Genomic DNA, 23,348 nt, shown 5'->3' with positions numbered 1-23,348 from the left:
GGCCCAGGACCTCAACCACCACGTGAAACTGCCTCTCTGTGCTCAGATGGGACCTGCTTAATTTTGAGGGTTTTAGTCTCTAAAGGTAATTTTCCTTACACCACAGCACATTGTTTCCCTCATCGTATTAATACATGATACTTGTAATAGGCAAAGTGTGTATGTGTAACAGAAAATTTTATACAGAAAAAAAAAGCATACAGGAAGGAGGCTGGGGAAAGACATGATGATGATTTATCAACTGCAGACCTCAAAGTTCAATAAAGTGAAAGGAAAGCAGCAGCCTGTGAGCTACTATCTGAGGGGCAGGGGCCGATGGTGAGAGGAGCTGTCTCAGGTGGGATTGCCTGTACGCTCGGTTCATCCTACTTACCTGTAATGCCACGGGGATGCTAATTCCTAGGGACAAAAAGGCAGCCCAAACCTAAAACACAATTCCTATTTCCTTTGCTACCCAGATTGCTGAAATAAAAACCTCTCGAAGAAAATAGACACCAAGCACCCCAATGGTCTTTTTACAAATGCCCGTAGCCCCATTATAGAAATTCTCACACGGCAGGTTACTTAGACAGGTCGGAACAATTAGACCGGACACACAATGAAGGTTATTTCTGCCAAAGTGTGTCTTTAACTTTTCAGGTAGGCAGGGGCCATGGCAAGATGCAGACTCATGGGCAGAGGCTGGAGGCTTCTTTGTGTTTCCTGGAGAAGTGGTGCGGCGGGAAATGTGGAAGAAGAGGCGGGGTGGCCTAGGTGGGTGTTTAGTGATCTCCAGAAAGTGGAATAAATAATTTGTTAATTAATGGCATGCCGTATGGAAGAGATCAGGCCACGGCTTTTGGTCAAATACATTTGAAAATATTTTATCAAATGCCCTGCTTACTGTGACTGTCAAGTGCCATGAGCAGTGATGTCTAAAGCTGTCGTTGTGAGCCTCATGGACTCCTCACTGCGCTTCCTAAAGAGAAATACGCTTCCAGAGAGTAGGAATATTTCTCCGCAAGTGGGTGCACACACATGTGCATGTGTTTGTATAGAATAAATATATTTATAGTGTATTACATGTTTATATGTCTGTATATAAAATGCATTTATTATCATTCATATCTGCAAATCTGGCTACTCACATGTAGATTCCTTGGTCAAGATTTATAACCTTAATAGGTGAATCTTTAAGATTGCAAGGCTGATTATTTTCTGTGTTATTTGAAGTTTTCCTTTTATAAATAAAGTTTCTTCAAGAAGTCAACAATATTTGTATAGAGTGAAAATTAGCCTCTTATTTTAATGTTTGATTTTTTTAAGGTGTGTAACTTCCTTGTGAAGCACCTGTGTGTAACTGTGCCATTGCTGCAAAACGTCCTCATTTCTGGGACTGGAGCTGGTCCTCGCTCCTCAGTGCTTTGACAAAACCCTCAGTGCATCTCCAGAATCGCACCAGAAGATGAACTGTCATGATTTGTCCTCACTTCAAACTCTTCCCAGAGCTTAATTCTAACATTTTAGCATGACTAAAAATCATGTGGGGCCCTTGTTAAAAGTGCAGCCCAAGATAGTATGGTTTGGTAGCTCTCGGTTAAGTGCCCAGGAGCTACATTTTAAACATGACACCCAGCCAAGTCTTATGTGTGTGGGTTACAATTCAGACTGTGAGGTCTTCTCGGGGCAATGGGTTTGTCTTACTTGTCTCTGTGTGTTCCAGCTACCTGCGCCTGGGGCAGATAGTACTCATTGAAGATGTCTGTGAGATGAATGGATGGATGGAGGGAGGGATGGATGGAAGGAGGGACGGAGGGTGGGAGGGATGGATAGAAGAATGGAGGAAGGAATGGAGGAAGGGGTGGAGGGAGATATGCAGGGATGGAAGGAGGGATGAAGGGAGGGATGGAAGAAGGAATGAAGGAAGGGAGAGAAGGAGGGATGACGGGAGGGATGGAGGGAAGGATGGAGGGAGAAATAGAGGGAGGGATGGGTAAACAGGGAAGGAGGGTGGGGGGTGAAGAAATGGGGAAAGGGTAGAAGGACAGATGGATGTATGGATGGAGGGTTGGAGGGATGAAATGATGGAGAGAGGGGTGAAAAGATGGATGAGGGATGGAAACCAGTCTCCTTGCAGGAAGGCGTGACCGCCTGCAAACCACTGGTTGAGCTATAACAAACTTGGGCAGTCATTTATGTCTTTTCTAAAACCTGAGGAACATTTTGATATGTCTTAAATAAGGATAAGTGAGTCCCATCCTAAATATGAAATACTCTGTCACTTTTCTCTGATTTCAAAAGTCATCAAAGCAGAATGTGCACATCTCGATTACCTCATTGTTTCTGCACCAGCTCACTGCCGGGCTTATCCTGCTTGGCATATGCAAATTAGAGAGATGCCTGCATTACAGACACGCTGCAATCCCCGTGTCTTCACACTGAATTTGGATTTGAATAGTGCTAAATGGGTCTTCACATTTGGCTTTGGTGGTTAATTTGACCATTCATAGCATGTTTTCATATTTCTTCATGACGAATATAAACATAATTAGCTCTTATTCAAAAATAATTTGGTTGTAGAATGCAGTGATTTCTAAACATGTCCTCCATTTTAAGAAACTCTAATATGCAAACATTCGAAATCATGGAGTGCATAAATTCAGCATCTATTCTTCTCACAGTGATTTTTGGCTTTGGGCTTCACTGCAGGAGGCCTACAGACAATGGGATCCTGTAATGCATTTAAGATGTTACCCACTTGGCAATAATTGGATGACTCTTTAAGGAATGTAGTAGCACCTCCATTAAAGCAATTATCTTGTTATTGTGTGGCTGTTTCCATATCTGTTTCTCTGGTTCACTGTTTCTTAATAAATTTTATCCTGTTTATCTTTGTTTCCACAGTGTCTTAAATACCCTGTGCCTAATTAATGCTTTAGGTATTTAAAGGGTATTTTCACACATCTCTGTATCTCTCAACACTTCTGAAGTATCATGGGAAACCCCCCCCATATTTATGAAATGAACATCCTTACAGATAGGCAGATCATCCTGTATTATGATGTATGAGTACTACATAGCTGTGGGAGGAAAATGAAAGGTTTAAAGACTCCTTGGATATTTCTTCGTATTATAAAATAAGAATGACCTTTGCAACTCTACTTAGGTTCAGCTGCTTGTGAATTACGAGGGGTTCCTCAAGGAACAGACATTTCCCAGAGCCTCCTCACCCTCAGAAGACCACAAAACTTCTCTGCAGAAAGTATTACACTTTCTCAGTCCACTGAGGACTCCCTGTGTCAGGTGAAGTTTTATTATTGTCCTTAGCACTGAAAGAATTGCTTGCAGGATGTTTCAGCTCATTTCTTCCTGTTGTCATCTGTGATTCTCGACGGTGGTGACCTTTACAGTACATGTGTGGCCTCCCCCTCTGTTCTGATTCCTGATTCTCCTCTTCCTTTCCGTCTAACAGAGTATACAGCCCTGTCACAGATAATGACTCCAGACAGCCAAAAATCAACAGACAGGAGATTAATGGACTGGGTTATTTTATAACTAATCCACATAATGATTTTTCCCTTTTTTATTTAAAGATTTGTGTGTGTGTGTGTGTGTGTGTGTGTGTGTGTGTTTTAGATATAACCAAGAATGAACTTTTCCAAAGGTCACTTAATTACTAGGGGAAAATAGAAAGTGGTGCAGATAGTGTGTGTTTATAAGCATGTGGTGTGTGTGTGTCTGTGTGTGTGTGTGTGCACTTGTCTCCAAATTAAATTTTTTGGCCAAATAATCAAGTATTAGGAAAGGCAAAATACCCAGAGTGATTCTCACTCAGGATTTAGACTCTAATGGCAAGCTCTAATGGCTCACCTGCATGGACTGCAGTCAGAGAAGGTGCACACTCGCCTTAGGTGGCAGGCTGGGCTTGACTGCACCAAATGCTGGGCGTCCCGCTGAGTGGTCCCGCTTTTCTGAGTGGTTGGTGTCAGTGATGCCATTGAAATGCCCAAGAAATGAGCTGAAACATCCTGCAAACAATTCTTCCATGGTAAGGAGTATAATAAAACTTCACCTGACACAGGGAGGCCTCAGCAGACTGAGAAGGTGTAATTTTTTCTGGAGAGAAGTTTTGTGGTCTTCTGAGGGTGACGAGATGCATGCGCCGGGGTTACCCATCCCTCCCACCAAGGCCTCATTATCACCTCAACTTTACCCTGGGGCTGGAGTACAGGGATTCGAATGAAATTTCTGATTCTCATGGTTTCATTTAGGCCACTCCAATTATTGATATGATTTTACTATATTGATTTTATTGCATTTAATTCCCATTTCAAATACCAGGAGAAGTTAAGGAATTGGTTCATAAAATATTTAAGATAATTGGCCAGACTATAAAAGGGGGGTGCCCTTAATTCACAAAGAGGAGAAGTCACAGGATTTGCTTCTCAGGTCTTGGTCCAGCCCAGCCTTTTTCACCTCGTACATACTACACACACACTGGATGCTCTGCTGAAGTTGTGTTGTCACCTGGGACTGACACATGCTTTCCGTGGCATCGTTTAATACGGTCGTGGTACTTTGCAAAATGGAGTAGAATCATTGGAGTAAATCATCGTGGCTCGAAATAAAAGCATCTATTTTACAGAGAAACGTTCACTGAAGCTAGCCCATGTGGATGGAACTTTGAGGAAGAACCACATTCCCAAACTCTACAGAGAGCTCATTAAAAATAGGGAGTGTCTTAAGGAATGTGGCAGGCATTTCTCCTTTTATTTCATGCTGGCAGACTGATAAATACTTAACCGAATATGGCTTCAGAGCTTCAGCCCAAATGCTTAAATGCATTCAACCAAAAGCTCAACTGTCTTGGGCCACACAGTTTCAGTGGACTGTTCCTAGTTCACTGCTTCTGGTCCCTAATAACCACATTGCAGATAAACTTCATTTTTGAAACCATTTTTTTCCCATTTCCAATTTCTCTTCTTCAGATCCCTAACATGTAAAATGCTCAGTTTTAACTATTTCCTCAAAAACAAAAACAATCCTGTAGAGGCAAAATGCTTAAACAAGAAAACCAGGTCCCCTAGTCAAGTGAGGTGTTGTTTAGAATGATGCAGGGTTTTAAAATGACACGAATTTTCTATTTAGGATGGCCTCAAACATGGACCAGCTAGTTCTCAGTTAGGCAATTTCTGTCTGTTTCATAAATGAATCTAAAACATGAATGGAAATGGTGGCTCCTGTGAGGGCCGGCTCACAGCTCGAGCCTTACATCACCCCCTGACATTTTGGCATGGTGGATAGACAGGTGGCGGATGAAGGATTTCAAGGCTGAAAGAAGACAAATCTGCCCCTTCTTGTCCACCAGGCATCAGGTTCCAGGTTCTGGAAACAGGACGGTGGGCGGGCTGTCTGCTTCCTTGCATGCACTGGAGTGCAGGGTGGCTGTGAGCTTACTCACTCCAACATTTGTTTCATTCCCAGCAGCTCCGGACCTTGAGGGCTGATCTTCCCAACTCATCTCCACATTCCAACACCAGCAGCCTCTGCTGGGTCTCATACTCTGGATTCAAAGCATCGCTTCTCTTGAGACGCTTTCCTCATTTTGGTTGAATAGGATGTTTCTTTCCAAGTTTCCAACAGTGTTTCTGGTCTGTTGGGTTTTTCCTCCCTGGCCCCCACACTAGCTGGGTTGCTTGGCCACACCCTGGGCTGAGCGGAGATGTCTTCCTGCCATGCCTGTAGCTGAGCACGGACCCCCACAGCCCAGCATAGTCTCTCCTCAGGTTAACCCTGCCCCATTGAAAGGGTGGGTCAAATCTGCAGTTTTCAGAGCTGGCAGCATGGTGACCACGATTCACACAGGGCTAAGTGCATCCTGCACCTTGCTTTGACCCCAAGTCTATGGGACTAAGGAGAAGTCATCTTTTTCTGGGTCCCTTTCCTGCCGATGGCACTTTTATGTGAAGGAGCCACTCAGAGCCTTCATTTCATTGATGCAACAGGTTGTGAGGAGGTGGAGACAAACTCTGGCTGTGTTTTTACTGTTTTTGCTTTCTTCTTGCCTCTCACATCCCTACATTTGCTCTGATTACAAAAGGGATTAAAAACATATAAACAAAATCAAACAACACCAAACACAGCAGAAATATCAATCCATCCAGGCTGCAGTGGATTCTTGCCAAACTTTGAAAATTATCCAAGTCAATACTTCCATTAGAAAAGAGCTTTTCTGGCCATGAAAAGTGGAGCAGCAGCGATCCACAGAGGGAGCGGGTGTGGGGCTGCTCCCGCCCCTGCTCTGAAGTCCCCCTGGGAGCTCAGAGGATGAAGAGACAGCCATCGATGGCAGGTGCCAGCCCACCTGTGACCAAGTGCAGATTTGCAAAAAGGAATGCATTCCCAACAATACAGCACAGAAGGTTTGGAATAACTGCTTTTGATAGAAGTTCCAACAGTTTTGAAGTTACTCTCGCAGCAGCACTCCTGGCTTGGTGTCTTCAGATGGACAGGGGTGGGCTCACAGCTGGGGGTGGGCAGTGGAGAGGGAACACGGTCACACCTCTGATTATGGACCTTCCTGTGTGCTGTGGCCCCAGAGAGCCGAGAGCCACATGGGTCCGGAATTCAATCAGCACCCACCAAAGAACCATGTGCCCCGCAGCAGCAGTAACCAGCATCCACCAGAGAACCACGTGCCCCACAGCAGCCATAACCAGCATCCACCAGAGAACCACGTGCCCCACAGCGGCCATAACCAGCATCCGCCAGAGAACCACGTGCCCCACAGCGGCCATAACCAGCATCCACCAGAGAACCACGTGCCCCACAGCGGCCATAACCAGTATCTGCCAGAGAACCACCTGCCCCACAGCGGCCATAACCAGCATCCGCCAGAGAACCACGTGCCCCACAGCGGCCATAACCAGCATCCGCCAGAGAACCACCTGCCCCACGGCAGCCATAACCAGCATCCACCAGAGAACCGCGTGCCCCACAGCGGCCATAACCAGCATCCACCAGAGAACCACCTGCCCCACGGCAGCCATAACCAGCATCCACCAGAGAACCGCGTGCCCCACAGCGGCCATAACCAGCATCCACCAGAGAACCACCTGCCCCACAGCAGCCATAACCAGCATCCACCAGAGAATCACGTGCCCCACAGCAGCGATAATCAGCATCCAGCAGAGAACCACGTGCCCCACAGTGGCGATTTCCTTCAGGCAGAATGGGACTCTTTGGTGATACCTCTTTTTCCTGGGCCACTTTCACCCTCTCACTCTTCTTTTTGATGTGTGCATCCCAGGCTCGTTGATCATGGTATTGCTATGTGTTTCTTTCAGCCAGGTTTTGTCCTGAATTTAGTCAGAACTAAGCTGCAGCTGGGCAGGAAAGTGTGGTTGGCTGGCAGTGCCCACATGTTGGGGTGTCCCGTCCTCCCGCTCACTCTCAAAGATGGGCAGTTATGGTGAAATCAGTGAAAGTCAAATCCAACTTTTCAAGAATTCTTAACCCTCTGCCTGGATGTCCCATTTGATCATTAAAATCACCCTGTGATGAACCCCCTTTCTCAGCTTCCCCATGCCACGGAGAAGGCTGAGGCAAGTCCTTCAAACGCACACACGGCCCCACAGAACCAGGACTGACACCCACAGGGCCTTGACTCTGAGGCCCCTGCCCAACCGCTGTGCACGCCGCTTGGCTGTCTGCTCACATTAAACATCACGGCATCAAGAAACATTCAAGGAACAATGACTCCTGACTGCTGCAGTCTTCTCCAGGTGGGTCATTCCTAGGGAGGAGGAGGAGCTTTGGGAAGCCGGTCTTTCCCTCTCTCCTCCTCTTGGAGATTGCAGACCCACGGGAGGAGAGTACCCGCAGATGCTCTTGGACATGGATGGGTGGAAAGTCTCAGCCTCATCCAGCCCTGCCTGTGATAGGCTAGCACTTGAGGACATCAGTGGCACTCTGGCTCTGAGTTAGGAAACCTACTGCCCCAACGGTTCAGCCACCTCCTCTGCATCTTTGTCCACCTGACTGTATCGCAATGGGGTGAGAAATTGATTAGGAAAAGAGTTTTTTTTGCTGTGATCAGTTCTCATCTTCTCTGCTACATTTATTACTCTTTTTAGTGAGTCCTTTTTTTGAACAAAAATCTCCCTCCATCTCAAAAACAAGAGCCTTGTTTGTAAATCACAGAAGAAAGTTATCTCCAAATTGGGGAATGCACAAAACTATGAGTTGGAGAAAAATGTTGGAACTTCACCTTAGAGATTTGTATGATAAAAAATGCTTTTGCAGACACAAGAACAGGATGTGGTCATGACCTGCTGGTTCCCAACGACACAAGGAGAAAGAATGGAGCATAAAAGACAGATCCGGGGTGAAGAGAAATGAGATCTATACACAAGACATGAAGATAGTCAGGGCTTTTCTGACATAGGAAGTCATAGGAAGCCAGTACATAAAAACCAGGTTTTCAAACAACCCCATAAAAAAGTGGGCAAAGGACATGCACAGACACCTCTCAAAAGAAGACATCCATGCAGTCAATAAGCATATGAAAAAAAGCTCAACGTCACTGATCATTAGAGAAATGCAAATCAGAACCACAGTGAGATACCATCTTATACCAGTCAAAATGGCTAATACTAAAAAGTCAAAAAATAACAGATGCTGGTGAGAAAAAAGAACAGAATGTAAATTAGCTCAGTGGGAATGAGCTAGTGGGAATGTAAATCAGCTTAGCCATTGTGGTAAGCAATTTGGCAAGTTCTCAAAGAACTTAAAACAGAACTACCATCTGACCCAGCAGCCCCATTACTGGGTATACACCCAAAGGAATATAAATTGCTCTACCATAAAGACACATGCATGCGCATGTTCATCACAGCACTATTCATAATTGCAAAGTCATGGAATCAACCTAAATGCCCATCCATGGACTGGATACAGAAAATGTGGTACATATACACCATGGAATACTATGCAGCCACAAAAAAGAACCAGATCATGTCTTCTGCAGGAACATGGATGGAGCTGGAGGCCGTTATCCTAAGCAAACTAATGCAGGAACAGAAAACCAAATTCTCACTTATATGTGGGAATAAAACACTGGGCACCTATGGCCACGAATGGGGGAGCAACAGATACTGGGAACTACTTGAGGGTGAGGGGTGGGAGGAGGGTGAGGACTGAAAATCCACCTCTCGGCCACTATGCTAATCACATGGGTAACAAAACAATCTGTACACCAAATCCCCACAATTTACCCATGTAGCAAACCTGTACATGTGCCCTTGAACCTCAAATATGAGTTAACAAAACCCAGGTTTGGCAGGAGGCATCTGCGTGCGATTGAGCATGGCTGGGTCCTCCTAATCATGGCTCTCCCACTTGTGGCTGCGAGTCCTCACCCAAGCCACCTGCCTCACAGGATTTGGTTCCATTTCTGCAAGATAATGGACTGGGTCAATGTTTCTAAAATTCACTGGCATCTGATTTACTCATCAAACCAACAGACCACGCTATAAGGCAGGGAAATAGGTTCCCTTGTTCAGCAGCGAAGGACTCAGTCAAGGTCATGTGTGAACTCTTGGAGACTGGGTGGCCGTCACGGCAATGACCTGATGAGAAGGTGATGCCTCAGCGTGCCCAAAGCTGCATGGCAGGAGAGGGAAGGGCTCAGAATTCTGCTTTAACTAAAGAATTAAAGTTACACTCACAGAGGAAAGGTAAAAGGCAAGAATTGTCACAAAGCACAAGTGGGAGCTGAATGCTGAGTATAAGAGGGGAGATACCTGGGCCAGTGACCTGACCCCCCAGGCCGCTGCAGGAGGCCGACCCCAGCACCCTTCTGGCAGCCACAGAGGGGGCCCACATGGACCCCATGCCTTTCACAGACTGTTTCCCAGGAGGCAAAATGTCAGCAACGGGTGCTAGTACGGTGGTCTGAGCGAAAGCTGTGGACACGGCTGTGACTTCTGGGACGGGCACGGAGAGGTACTTTCACACACACTGTATCGTGGGGCCCCAAATGAACCAGGAGGTCAGCGTCAGCACCCACATTCTACGAGTGGGCAGGAGAGGGACCCTCAGCCTGGCTGTGCTGGGGGTTGGGCCAGGCCGGGCCCACACCCGTGTGCCTGCTGTCTCTTCACGTGGCCATCACTGTGTTTCCAAGCTCTGTACATAATGTCCTCTAGGCCAAGAAATAAATCAGACTGTGGGACCCAGGAGGGCATGTGGAGGGAACCACCGCAGCCTGCGGAGTGAGCCAGGAGGGCACGTGGAGGGAACCACCACAGCCTGGGAGGTGAGGTTGCTTCACTCTCATGCCAGACCCACCTGTCACGGTGGCCACCCCTCAGGAGGCCTCGTCAGACCCAGAACGGTGTCAGCATGGGCTGGACTGCAGTCCAGGGACTCTTTATGGACCAACGCCCCTGACCTTAGAGGTGCTCAGAGAAGCTCCTTCCTTTGGAAACCCTGGCTGCTCTGCAGGTGAGGCAGCTCAGAGTCTGCGTATGCTGCTCCAGGCACCCAGCTGGCAAGAGGTAGAGCCAGGCTTAAGTTCAAGTCTGCCAACTCCCCAGGAGGCTTTCTCCCATTTCCATCAGAATGGACCCACCAGGACTTTTGCAGTGCCCTGTGGACTCTCCCATGACCACACTTGTCACAGCTCAACTGACACCATGTCCTCCTGCCCTTGGGAACTGAGCCAGCCCAGCCTCGTGCACGTGGCTCTGCTGGTGACCTGGGTTCGCATCCAGGGAGCTGGCTGGACAGAAGCGCTGCTGCTCTGTGTCCTCCCGTGACTCTGATTATGAGGACAGCACCCCTTCTTTTTTGAGGGACAGGACAAGAATTCTAGGGTCATGTACAGAGGCCACACGGATGTGTGACCTGCCTATTCCAGCCTATTCTTAGTATTTGAATCCCTGTTTCTTGGCGTTGAAATCCAGAACAACTTTGCATGGCTGCTGCAGGCCGACACATGTGCTTGATGGAGGGACATTCACTTCGATTTCTCAGTTTAGATAACTGAATAAAGCCTCTACAGCAAACCCCGCAACCTGAGAGCCATTTTACTAAATACTTTTAATTTTACTAAAATCATCACAAATGAAACGTGGTTAAGGCAAAAGGAGAGACTGCCGGCAGAGGATGGCTTTCACCGCTGTGTGTATTATCGTCATGATCAGAAGAAAAACGCCCTGTATTTTTTTAAAGACCCATTCACACTTGGTGTTTGTATAGTAACTTTTGTTCTGTTCGCCTTTTTTTTTTTTTTTTTTTTTTTTGAGACGGAGTCTAGCTCTGTTGCCCAAGCTGGAGTGCAGTGGCCGGATCTCAGCTCACTGCAAGCCCCACCTCCCGGGTTCACGCCATTCTCCTGCCTCAGCCTCCCGAGTAGCTGGGAGTACAGGCGCCCGCCACCTCGCCTGGCTAATTTTTTTTGTATTTTAGTAGAGACGGGGTTTCACCGTGTTAGCCAGGATGGTCTCGATCTCCTGAACTCATGATCCGCCCGTCTCGGCCTCCCAAAGTGCTGGGATTACAGGCTTGAGCCACCGCGCCCGGCCCTGTTCGCCTTTAATTTTGAATACTTGAGTGAATTCACAATTCCACCGAGTGCATTGATTTAGAAAACTTCATTTTAAAAACAGTTAATCGTGGTGCCATTGTTACAAACTCTCATGCCACTTTATTACTCCCCAAGCAGTGACAGTGTCTCAGATGTGTGGGTGAGAGAGTGGCCAGAATGTGGTGGTGAAGGAGATGGGGCTTGAGATTGGGAATAACGAGTTCATCTCTCACCAACCAGTGAGAATCCCTCAGCCCCTCAGTTCCTGCCCCTTCTTGTGGGTGCTGTGAACACAGGCGCCCTCCAACCCTGGGGGACCTGAGGTTGTCACTGCATTTTTACTTAAAAATTTTTAAGTAAAAATGCAGCATATGAGACAGTTGCTGATAGGGGCATGAACTGGCTTTCAGTGTTGCTGAGTCTTGCTCTTCAGAATGATCTGGGAGCATTTGTGGGGAGGAAGAGATAAAATGCCTCGAGATGCAGCATATTTAAACAGATTTGACCCCCAGCCACGCGGCAAGCTCCAGCCTTTACAGAGTTGCTCGGCGAGAACAAGGCCATGCGAAGCAGAAGGTGCCGGGGCGCTCCAACCAGTCTCCTGCTCCAGACACTACCTGGGGCAGTGGACCGGGAGCCAGGCTCATGTTAGGTGAAGGCACCCGGGCCCTTCTCCCATCTGTCCAGGGTCCTCTGTTTCCCATTGGTTTGGAAAGCTAGAATTTAATGGAAAATACTACAGGAGTGAGAAAATATAAGCTCCAGTTTTGGGCAAAACGCTGCAGATTGCATGTCAATGAGGGATGTGTGCGTGTTTGCTGCTCGTCAAATGTTACCAAGACAGCGGCCCCCAGCATATGTGCCCATATTGGATACATCATGTTGGCATATGGACATCTTACATGGGTTCTATTTTCTCAGGATGTGAGAAATGCAGGTGAACATTCCATCACAGATCCTTATTTTCTTTTTTTTTCTCTTTTTTTTCTTATTATACTTTAAGTTCTAGGGTACATGTGCACAACGTGCAGGTTTGTTGCATATGTATACTTGTGCCATGTTGGTGTGCTGCACCCATCAACTCGTCAGCACCCATCAACTCGTCATTTACATCAGGTATAACTCCCAATGCCATCCCTCCTCCCTCCCCCCTCCCCATAATAAGCCCTGGTGTGTGATGTTCCCCTTCCCGAGTCCAAGTGATCTCATTGTTCAATTCCCACCTATGAGTGAGAACATGCGGTGCTTGGTTTTCTGTTCTTGCGATAATTTGCTGAGAATGATGGTTTCTAGCTGCATCCATGTCCCTACAAAGGACACGAACTCATCCTTTTTTATGGCTGCATAGTATTCCATGGTGTATATGCGCCACATTTTCTTAATCCAGTCTGTCACTGATGGACATTTGGGTTGATTCCAAGTCTTTGCTATTGTGAATAGTGCCGCAATAAACATACGTGTGCATGTGTCTTTATAGCAGCATGATTTATAATCCTTTGAGTATATCCCCAGTAATGGGATGGCTGGGTCAAATGGTATTTCTAGTTCTAGATCCTTGAGGAATCACCATACTGTTTTCCACAATGATTGAACTAGTTTACAATCCCACCAACAGTGTAAAAGTGTTCCTATTGCTCCACATCCTCTCCAGCACCTGTTGTTTCCTGACTTTTTAATGATTGCCATTCTAACTGGTGTGAGAGGGTATCTCATTGAGATTTTGATTTGCATTTCTCTGATGGCCAGTGATGACGAGCATTTTTGCATGTGTCTGTTGACAGATCCTTATTTTCAAGATGAGGAAGTGCAGGCCCAGAGGGGCCCAGGACTGGCTGAGTCCCTTCAGTTCTGCTCTGCCTTCCCAGTCCTGCATGCCAGCCCTCAACATGTTACTCCAGAAATGGGATTAGAGGAGCTCATTTGGATTTTCCCTGAAATCCCTGTTTCCTTTCCCGCCTTCCTGATCATGAAGTTGCAGTGAGTTGTGTTGGAGGACCAAGCCCTCGTCTCCATAGCCGTCGTCCCTGGGACAAGAATGAGATTGCCAAATGCCACTCTAAGCATGGTTCATGCATCTGCCCATTTCATTCTCCCAGCCGCTCTGTGAGCGACTGCTTTTGGTATCATCTCATTCAGGAATGAGGAGAAACCAGGGCACAGGTACTTGGCACTCAAGGGCTTAGGTCCCACAGCTGGTAAGCGGATGCAGGAGACTGGCTCTGGAGACAAAGCTTACCACCTTCTCCAGGGCTGTGGATGGCAGCCGTGTGATCTGTCCCCTGCCCAGGAGACCACTGAAGAGTACACAGATTAGGAGCCAGGAGGCCTCAGCCCTCACCTCAGCTCTCCACACTCATTGGCTACGATCCTCAGTAAGACCATGGATGCCTCGACCTGGCCAGTGCACAAGGAGCACAGCATCAACGCCTCCAAACAGCGCTCACAGGTGACGCCCTCCTCTGGACCCCACAGACGCCGTGCACCGAAGCACCCTGACTGGACACCAGGATTGCTGAGAAGGGGGCTGGAACAGACTCAGGGTAATTGGGAGATGAATGGGAAGAGAGAGGCAGTAAGAGATGGAGGGAGGTAAAGAGATACAGGGACAGAGAGGGAAACGGAGACAGAGACAGAGAGACTGAGAGACAGAGAGACTGAGAGACAGAGACAGGGAGATACTGAGAGAGAGGGAGAGACAGAGACAAAGAGAGACAGGTACCAAGAGAGACAGAGACAGAAGAGGGAGACAGGCAGAGAGAAACAGAGACAGTGGGAATGTGAATGCCAGGCCCCTGCAGGGCTATCTCAGTCCTTGGTGCAGTGATTTGCAGAGCATGGGGCGTGCCCTGCATTGCCGGGGGCTGGGGTGGGAGTGGCTACGAAGTCATTTCTCTTGGGAGGAACATTTCCCTGTTGTTTCTAAACTCTCGGGAAACTGTCTGATGTCTCTAAAGAAACCACTGTTGCCTGCACTCGCGGAAAGCTGATTCAGGAAGGGGTCTCAGGAGTCTGGGATGTGAGTTTCCTGGGTGAGCGGCTGGGGGGCCTCTGCGGTGCCTCTGAGTCTGCAGGTCCTGCTGCTGCTGCCACTCCTGGGCTGTCAGGCGACGCCTGAGCCGTGGAGCCTGTGACTCTTGCCAGCTTGGGCAGTGCTTGCTCCCTGCAGGGTTGGCCCAGACTCTGTTCTGAGTGGGTGGTGGTCTGGGGCCCTTAGCCAGGCAGTGCCTCCCTCAGCTGCCTCCATCTGAGGCCCTCCCTGCAGCTCTGCCCCCCACACCCTGTGCCCTGCTCTCCTCCTCCCACCTGCTCTGCTCTGTCTGCCGTCAGTTTCCAAGGGAACCTGAGCTGACACTGGGAGAAGCAGAATTAGGGGCTGTGAAGGCCCCGAGAGGGGGTCCAGGTCCCAAATGCTGGTTTTGGGCTCCATCTGGGCACCCTGAGACTGTATGAGGGTGGCCGGGCTGCTGCTGAGGTCAACACTGGGAGCTGAGTGCCCATGCAGCCCAGGGCTGTCCAGCACCCATCCACATCAGCTCCTGGGGCTCACAGGAGGCACAGGCAGGTGTGCAAGCAACAGAGGCCCAGGAAGTCACCAGGTGCTGCCGAGAACCATGGAAAGAGGCCTGTGTGATAATGGGCGAAGGAGAGAGGACTCAGGGGAGGGGCTCAGGGGAGAGGGCTCAGGGGATGTGACAATGGGTGAAGGGGAGAGGGCTCAGGGGTGAGGGCTCAGGGGATGTGACAATGGGGGAACGAGAGAGGACTCAGGGGAGGGGGCTCAGGGGAGAGGGCTCAGGGGAGAGGGCTCAGGGGATGTGACAATGGGTGAAGGGGAGAGGGCTCAGGGGTGAGGGCTCAGGGGATGTGACAATGGGGGAACGAGAGAGGACTCAGGGGAGGGGGCTCAGGGGAGAGGGCTCAGGGGATGTGACAATGGGCGAAGGAGAGAGGGCTCAGGGAAGAAGGGCCCTCCCGGACATCCTTGGGGTGGGGAAGGTGGTACCTCATGTGCTCTCCCAGGTCCCCTCTCCTCTCTCAGATGCACCTTTTTCCTTTCTCTGCTCATTTAAACGTTGGCTTTTCCCAGCTGCCATCTCCTTTAGCTGTCCCTGTCCTTTTTGGTGTAACGATGAGTCCCAAAGGAAGGGAGCTCGGCCATCCTAACGGAGCCGTTGTCTACCCCAGGGAGGCTGTGGGTTCCCTGCTTACAGAGCCACCTTCCCACAGGGAGCGAGCCCCTCTAGCCTCCGAGCTCCATGGAGGTACCCAACGCAGCGCTAGCCAGGAGGGCGGTGGAGCCCCTGCAGGCAGGTGACCCGATCCGCTCCAGCTTTCACCTCCCTGAGGGCTCCCACGAGGCTCCCATGCACTCAGGGGTCTCCGACCACCAGGACGTGATGCCCAGGTGTGTGTCCCTCTCCTGGCTGCCTACCTCCCCCCACACAGTCGGGCTCTGGAGTCCTTCAATCAACTCTTCCCTGCCAGTCAGCCCACCGTGGTTTCTCCCTGTTTGGAACTAATAACAAACACTTTTTGTGTCACTCTTGCTGTGCTAAATCACAGACCTCTATTTTGATTAACAGTGTTCTGTGTCCTCCATCAGCCTAAAGCCCTTGGGGGCTGGGAGGATGGAGCAGGCTGGAGTCCTGAGGATGAGCCCCAGCCCCACAGAAGCTGAGCTCTGCTGTCTGTAACTGTCCTCCTTGCTCCACCCCTCAGTGATTAGACTTTGGGCATGGGACTCAGGTCTCCGGAAACTCAATATCCTCCTCTGTAAAACAGACCTCAAAAATTTTAAATGAGGGTTACTGTGCATGTAAAGTACTTAGAAAAATGTGTGACCCAGATTAAGTGCCTGGGAAATATTAGCTGCTAATGGCACTATTGTCATCATCAGTAATCATGGCTATGAAATAGAGGGAAGTGGTGAAGCTTGGCTCACAGGCCCTGCTTAACTAATGAACAGTCATATTAACCATATTTGAAAATTCTGAACATGGCATTGGGAATCTATAGGCTTAAATACACACCAGTGACATATTACAATTTCACTTAACATGTTTTAGTAGAAAGTAGGGAGGCAGAAGCTATTATATAAATGTATATTGTACGCTGCATACATTGTATAAACATATATTGTGATTGCATGCACATTGCATAACATATGCTGTACATTGTGTATACATTGTGTGAACATATATCACAATTGTATATGCATTGTATACACGTTATAGAAATATATAGCATACATTATATATACATTGTACACAGGTATAGTGTATAAGTGTATATCATACATTGTATTTACATTGTATAAATGCATAAATGTATTGTTAAGCATCTACGAAGCCTCTAGTGCCTCATTAAGGAGGGATTTTCTGAAAGGGTTTTTTCCATGTGTAACGACAGTGAGCGACCTCTCACTTTCGTTCTGGCCATCACAGACCCAGGACACGAAGAAAGCCAGAAGGTTTGGGGAGGGCTGGATCTGCAGGACTGTTTTTCCTTCCCTGAAAGAACACCTTGCCTTCCTGCGTGGACCACAGGATGGTGTGTGTGGCCACAAAACCCAGAAGGTGAGGTGCTGAAAGAAAGCAAGCTGCTGGGATCATTCCTGCTTCAAAGCAGGTGACGTGGCCACCGGCGTGTGGGAAGAATGGTCCAGAGACACAGGCAGCCAGCTGGAGTGGAAGGGCGTCCTGGGGACCCACCCCCTGGAGGGCTTCACAGAGAACGGAACCGCCTGGGGAGAGCTGGTGGAAAACAACAGAACTTCAGCGAGGACCCGGAACCTTAGCTTCAACGAGGCTTAGCTTGTCCCCAGTGACTGAAGCCTCCCAGGGCACTTGGCTGACCGGGGGATGATGGAGGGGAGTTAGGGTTTTCATGCTGGTCTTCCAGGGAAGCCTTAAGGCTGGCCCAAGTCTGGAGGAAAAGCTGTGTGTGGGAGTGACACCATCTTAAAGCCCATTCTTTGGAAGCCATCATGATGAAAAATGGCACACGCTGCTCTTCAGTCTCACCTCCTTCCACCCTTCTCAAGTAAAGCAGGAACAACACACCCATCACCACTTCTAAGACACGAGAACTAACTTCAAACAAGCCAATTGTGAAATTCCGATTTTTCTCTGTAAGTAAGTTATGGAATTATTGAAAGCCGTTAGGTAAGAAGGGCTGATTCCTACCTAACTGGTCTGTCTTCAGTCCTCTCTCCCTGAGTTACACACTGAGACCTTTGCCACGATAGAAATGACGTTCGTTTTAATAGTGGATTCCTGGGCTTTGTGATCGGGGGGGTTCTTCTAGGGCCCCCACTCACAGCAAGCCCTTTGTAATTTTACACATAAGTGAAATCAAGAGTGACTGTCCACACGGGGGGACAAAAAGAGTTCCTGCCAGAAAAAGGGCAGAGGCGCGAAACCAAACTCAGCACACTGCAAAGACGCTTGGCTCCTGACCGGCTTGTGATTATCCGTCCTCCACTCGATTTATTCACAAAGTGAGTGAGACTGAATGGCCAGTTTCTAGCCAGAGTGGACTGTAATATTTGAGTGAGGGAGACAGGAAAAGACCTGAAAATCATTAGTGTCCCCCCTCAGGACCCTGGCATATCCGTGACCTCTCTGAGTGCTCTGAGAAAAAATGAGGGACGTTGGTGGGCACAGCGGCAGACAGGTGGCTGCTGGAGTCTCCCTCTTCCCACGGGACCCTCCTCTTCCTGGCACCACACTCTTACTCCCTTTCTCACTCTTCAGTTGCAAGGAGGGATGCATGGTTTTTTGGCAAATAAAATATAAGACATCTGGTTAAATTTGAATTTCAGATAAACAATAATAACTTTTAAATGTAAGCTTGTCACTGTATTTTATCTGGCAACCCCTTGCAAGGAGCCTGCAGACCCCAAGCAAATGTCTCCTCTTAATCTAGAAAGCACCTTCACCCAGGATGGGAGCGACATGAGCCATCAGGCTTTTTGTTTGCTTTTAATATACTTTGGTGTGGGAATAAGTATCTCAAGGAATTGAACCCGTAATTGCATCATAAAAACAATGATGCTAATAACAGCCAACAAGCGAGGAGCGCTTACTGTATTGTTGTAGACACACAAGCCTCAGAACAACTCTGTGCAGAGGAGAAAACAAGCCACAGACTCGTTAGCAGCTTGCTGAATTAAAGATCTTTTGGTAGGTCTCTGAAATGCTCACACAGGACAAGCAGGTTTTTCCTACCTCTGCACAAAGATCTGGTGACTGTAAGTCTTTCTCTCTAGTATAGATCTATATACACATATATGTGTGTGTGCATCCTGCACAATAGTGTGTGAGAGAGAGGAAGAAACAGAGAGAGAGAAAGAGACAGAGAGAGAGACAGACAGACAGAGAGGGAGAAAGAAATTGCCCTGGACTTAGCTCTGCACATCAAAGAAATGGCTTCATCTCGACTGGCTGCCTCAACTGATTGAAGCCATTCCCAAGAACTGGTCATGATTTTTCTGCAAGGATTCAGCTGCATATTTCTTGGTGTGGGGACAGAGGATGAACCCCTTGGGCTTTCCTCTCATTACGGTGTCTCTGGTGGGAACAGTTGGGGATGCAAAGCCACTATGATGTCAGATAGGAGAGAAACCTACGGTTCCCTCAGCCCTTGAGGATTGCTTGGTGAGAATGTGGAGCCAGGTCCATCCAGGAGGTGAAGGCCCAACTCTAGGCTTCTTCTCCCAGGGACTTCACAGACACTTTTTATGTCTTTAACACCTGCATTCCCAGAGCCAAACCCACAGTTTCCAGTTCAAACACCTTGTTCTAGTGCCTTTTCCACTGCCTGGGGATGCCCGAGGTGCCACCCCTCCCTCTCTAGGTTCCCAGTCTCTCTGAGTCTTTATGCAAATATAAAGAACTTCTCGTTGGCAGTGAGTAATTCTCACAAGGCTGGGTGGCAGTGGAAAGTTTTTTTTTTTTCAGCAAAACGAAGATTCTTTTAAAATTTTAGAAAGTCATTCAAGGAACTGTTTGTCTTTCTGAAGGCACTAGTTTGGAGTATGGACTGAGTGTGGGAGAGTGCGGGGTGAGGGTGTGTGGACAACAGGGTGTCTGTGCCTGACATGAAAATTTAAAAAACAAAGAAATAAAGGGGGTACTTGAGGATGAAAGGTAAACTCACAAACAAGTCAATAAACTTCCTTTTCAAAGTTACTGAGCACACAGGTGACTTTTACTGATTGATTTATTTTTACTGGCATTATAGTGTACTTTATTCTCCTTTCTAAATAGTTTTCATGGAAAGAAAATGCTGAAGAGCATTCCTTTATGGTTGCATTTTTGCTTAGGATTTCTTTTCATGCTGGGGTGGGGAGCAAACTGAAAAGAGATGTAGGTTTTGTGATTTTACCGTTTTTTATGATGATGCCTCCAGCTAGCACATATTTATATCCTGACACCGTCTTGTTCTTACTTCTGAGTACCCAGTTAACCTAGAGGAGTCCTGAGTGCACTGCAGATGAGGAAAGCATGAGAGATTTGCAATGGGCCAGGCAGGTGCACCTGAGCAGGCACTGCCCCTATCAGCTGATACTCATGGTGACTGGCCTGCAAACCCTCTGCCAGCACTGTAAACCCTACCTGTTTAGGTCTGGTGTGAGTTCTAAGGAATCTGATTAATGCCTGCTTTTGACACTCTGGCTGACTCAGATCCCATGAAGCTGAAGGGTTAGATGAGTCCAATCCTGAGAAACACCCTCAGGTGCAGGAAATAGTGAAAATCAGATGCGGAGAAGCCACACCTGTGATTTTAATCTTTATGAGAATTCATGCTTCTGAACTTCCTCTTTCAAAATCCAGATGACACACAAGTCTATCGTACATCTTTACCACTGGAGAGTGACTTCAGGTGTTTATAAGGAAGCTGAGATTCTGAATCCCAAGCACCACCACAACGATCACCCTTACAGACACTACTCAGGTCTGCGAGGGCCTTTGGGTGGCCCTGCTTCCTGCGAGCTGTCCTGGCAGGACAGAGAGACTCTTCCCGCCACAGCCCTGCCATTCCAGGCTGAGGCTGTGAGCAGCACCATGACAGGCTCTGGCCGCACTGTCTCTCAACAGCGTGGGTCTCTGACCACTCCACAAGCTGGAAGTGCAGACCGCTGACTTCCCTCGAGAACCCACTGGGTTCCTGCAGGAGGCTCCTCAGCGGTGTCTAAGCACACCACTCAAATGATTCGTATGCACCATCACATTGGAAACTTGTTTTCATTGACTGTTACTTAATGAGGAGACTTCCCTCCAGGATGGTTCTGAAGCTTCATTCGTAAGAGCAAGCCTTTGGTGGAGAGCACCGAGCAGACGTGCAGCATCTTTGCTGGCTTCTACCGAAACACCATGTGGATCCAGACGTGGGTTTGTGGGTTTGTGGTTCTGCACGTGGAAGCCGGCCCTGCATGGGGTGAGCCTGGGACTGTGGGCAGAGAACCCAGGTGCAGAAACTGCATCGTTCCAGCAGGAGGCGCTGCTTCCAGGCTCCCTGGACGGACTCCGGCAGGGCGGCCTTCCCCGCTCCATCCCCCGGAGGTGGGACCCAGCCCGGGAAAACGCACGGCTTGCCCTCCAGACACGGGTGCTAACAGGGCCGTCAGACAAGGGCTGGGGACTGAGGCCTTTAGGAACTTCAGCTCCAGAGCCCCCATGCGGTGGGACCAGGGGTCTGCCTGAACAGAAGCAAGCTGTGTAGACGGGGGTCCGTGAAGTAGAGGCAGGATTTTGCGGGAAGGTTGGGGCAGAGCAAGGAGGAAAAGCCACATTTACAGCAATTTCTGAAATCTTTTCATTTTTCTCCCCGAATCACATCCATAATATGATTTGAATTTAATAAACTGCTGAAGGTTCCTGGCCCTGAGTCCCAGTGTCCTCCCAGCCCCGCCCAGTTGTGGGTGCGCGTGGGGAGCGGTACAAGGGAGGGTAATGGGCCCCTGGAACGCTGCGTGCAGAGCGGTGATGAAAGGCCCGAAACCCTCGCGCTGCTCTGCGCCCTTCATCACCCAGTCCGGGTGGTTAGGGACTGTCAGAGAAAAATAATTTAGCGGCCACGGCTCTAACCGATGTGCTGCATTCTGGGGTCAAATGACTATTACAAAGTAGTAGCACTGCCTGGTTTCTCCATCGTAAGAGCTAAGGGCTGACAACATGAAAGCAAAAGGCATTGCAGCCAGAATTCACTGACATCCTTCACATTTTACATGAGTGGGACGCAGGAGAGGGACTGGGCAGGCGTGGAGGACTGTTTCCTGCTTAACAGATTCAACAGAAGAGTGGCAGGCCCAGCTGGGTGAGCAAAGTATCCCAGCAACGGGGGAAACGCCCCAGACCGTGGGTGCTGGGGCTTCTCAGAGAAGGTGGCAGGAGACCTGAGCCTGCCAAGGTTGCACCCAAGGTCGTGAGCAGCGTTAGGAAGGCTCTCTCCCAGTGCCCCCCAGCCCCCTCCGCCCTTCCCCCCTCCCCCAGGCTGCAGGGGTGAAGTGGCTTCCCGACGGTCACTGGTTGGCAAGTTTAAGCTACAGACAGTGCAGAAACAGGGTGAAAAAGGAAGAGAGAGGGGAGTAAATAAGAAGGAGGCATAAGAAAAGACCAAGCCAGGCCCCAGCACCCTTGTGAGGAAGTGCCCAGGGACTTATGTGGAAGCCGTTCTTGCTGTCCACCACCTTGTTTTTACTTACATTGTGTTTTTATTTGAGGATGAGTTTGGACAGCAAGACTGACAGAGATTGTGATTTAAATCCCTCTAACCCACTCCTTAAAATGACCACCGGATATTCCACAAGTACTTGAAAATGAATGAATGGCTTCCTGAGGGCAGATGGCCGGGGTGTGCCCTACCCCATGCCGGCCAAGAGTTCAACGAGCATTGGTTGACAAGTGAATAGTGAGCACTCAAACCCAGTCACAATTCAAGATGAGGGCTCTGTCACGACGCACGTGGTCTGTGTCACCCTGCAGTCTCCCTGAGCGGCGTCTGGGGTTCGAGTGGGACCTGTGTTCATGAAGAGATTTATGATCTCCCCAGGCAAAAGAACAGATTCTGTCCTAGGTGTTGGGATGGAACGATAGTAGCGATCACGGCCATAACTTACAATTACTGCATACTTAGGACGAGTCCTGCACTGGGCTAAGTGCTTTTTAACTATGTGAAATGTTTCTTTCCTTGATTGATGCCAAAATGAATAAAGATAATTTTCTATATCTGCTACATTAGTGATGCCCACAAATAATTCTGAACATGATAAGAGAAAAGATAATTTGCATAAATCAGCCATTGCAAGACTTGGCAGGATAAGATTGTTTTAAAATGGTATCAGAATAGTTTCTGACAGATATGAGGCAGGAGAATAGGGTCTGGAGGCCGGAACATAAGGCCGGTTGACACTGACTTCCTAGAGCTGAATCAAATGGAAATACTTCAGCGATGACAGGAAATGTCCTCTCCATTTACACAAGGCCTAGGCTGAATAACCAATGGAAACCTCTAGAGGGTATTTAAACCCCAGAAACTTCTGTAAGGCGCTCTGGGGCCCCTGTGCGCAGGTGCTCCCACCCTGGAGTGTGCTTTCTTTTTCCATAAATCTCTGCTTTTGGTGCTTCTTTCTTTCCTTGCTCTGTGGGTTTTGTTCAATTCTTTGTTCAAGGCGCCAAGAACCTGGACACCTTCAACCGGTAACACCCAGACAGAGCTGAGAACATGTGAGTGAAGGTAAACACAGGTTAGAAGGCGGACTCACAGCCGCGCAGGA

The 23,348-nt window shown here is 48.5% G+C and overlaps 1 protein-coding gene across 2 annotated transcripts in view; it reads right to left on the bottom strand.

Moving 5' to 3' along the window:
* LOC105490808 (adenosine deaminase RNA specific B2 (inactive)) overlaps positions 1–23,348 on the bottom strand; it is a 525,558-nt gene that overhangs the window by 129,233 nt on the left and 372,977 nt on the right. The gene's annotated exons all lie outside the window — the stretch shown is intronic.

The sequence above is a fragment of the Macaca nemestrina genome, chromosome 9 (genome assembly GCF_043159975.1).
Source record: "Macaca nemestrina isolate mMacNem1 chromosome 9, mMacNem.hap1, whole genome shotgun sequence".
Classification (NCBI taxonomy): domain Eukaryota; kingdom Metazoa; phylum Chordata; class Mammalia; order Primates; family Cercopithecidae; genus Macaca; species Macaca nemestrina.
Note: the sequence above shows the minus strand (reverse complement) of the source record. Positions and strands in the feature narration are given on the sequence as shown.